Source organism: Taudactylus pleione, unplaced genomic scaffold (genome assembly GCF_031769625.1).
Source record: "Taudactylus pleione unplaced genomic scaffold, aTauple2 ptg000660l, whole genome shotgun sequence".
Lineage (NCBI taxonomy): Eukaryota > Metazoa > Chordata > Amphibia > Anura > Myobatrachidae > Taudactylus > Taudactylus pleione.
Genome location: NW_028285062.1, coordinates 1,070,919 through 1,071,815, shown reverse-complemented (window position 1 = coordinate 1,071,815; position 897 = coordinate 1,070,919). Strand labels below are relative to the sequence as shown.

Here is an 897-nt window from a genome sequence, read left to right as displayed (position 1 = left end):
CAGGAGAGCAATAGAAAGATACCTCACAGGAAAAGTCCGTGGGTCAGAGCTGCTGGTGTGGTTATTTAGAGATTAGCATGCTAAATGAGCATAGACAGAGACAGGACACATGTTTCACCAGGAGTCTTGTTCACCTAATCACCAGACTTTGCTCTGGCTTCCTGCCTTTTACAGAAAGTCTGCCCAATCATAGGGCTGTGTTGCCGAGTGGCTGTACATCCAACCAATGACCAGGGGATGTCAAACAGCCCATCATGAAAGGAAGGGGTGTATCCAAAGAACAAAATTAGCAAATGTAAACAAACTGAGAGATTTTGTGTGTCTGACAGCACACAAATGTTGGATAATGCACTATCATAGTGCAAATGAACAAATAACGATAATCTTATGAAATTCATGCATAAACTTCATAAAACATAAGTATCAAATAAAAGTTTGTGAGAAAATATTTTTAAAGAGGATATATTAATTATAGTAAAAATATATACTTATAAACTTAATAGATTAAAATAATACATACAGCACCTGGTATTCCCAGGTGGTCTCCCATCCAAGTACTAACCAGGCCCAACACTACATAGCTTCCAAGAGCAGACGCGATTGGGCATGTCCAGTGTGGTGTGGCTGTAGGTTATAATAATGATAATATATCAATATAATAAAAGTGTGAAGTGATGTGAGTGACTATAATGTAAATATATAAAAGGATGAAGTGATGGACAGAAAAATATTAAAGAAGTTAATAAATTTAACATAATATACAGTGTAAAAGATAAATGATGAAAAAAATAATAATGTGAGTACTGGGGTAGTTGGAGAATAAATGATATAGAAAATTGATATAGGAGTGCAGAAGAAGCTCTAAAAAAATAAATAGAGCTAATGAACTGGTGTAAT

General features: G+C 35.0%; 1 pseudogene; it reads right to left on the bottom strand.

Moving 5' to 3' along the window:
* Positions 1-513: 513 nt before the first annotated feature.
* Positions 514-632, bottom strand: LOC148478358 (5S ribosomal RNA; annotated as a pseudogene).
* Positions 633-897: the final 265 nt, after the last annotated feature.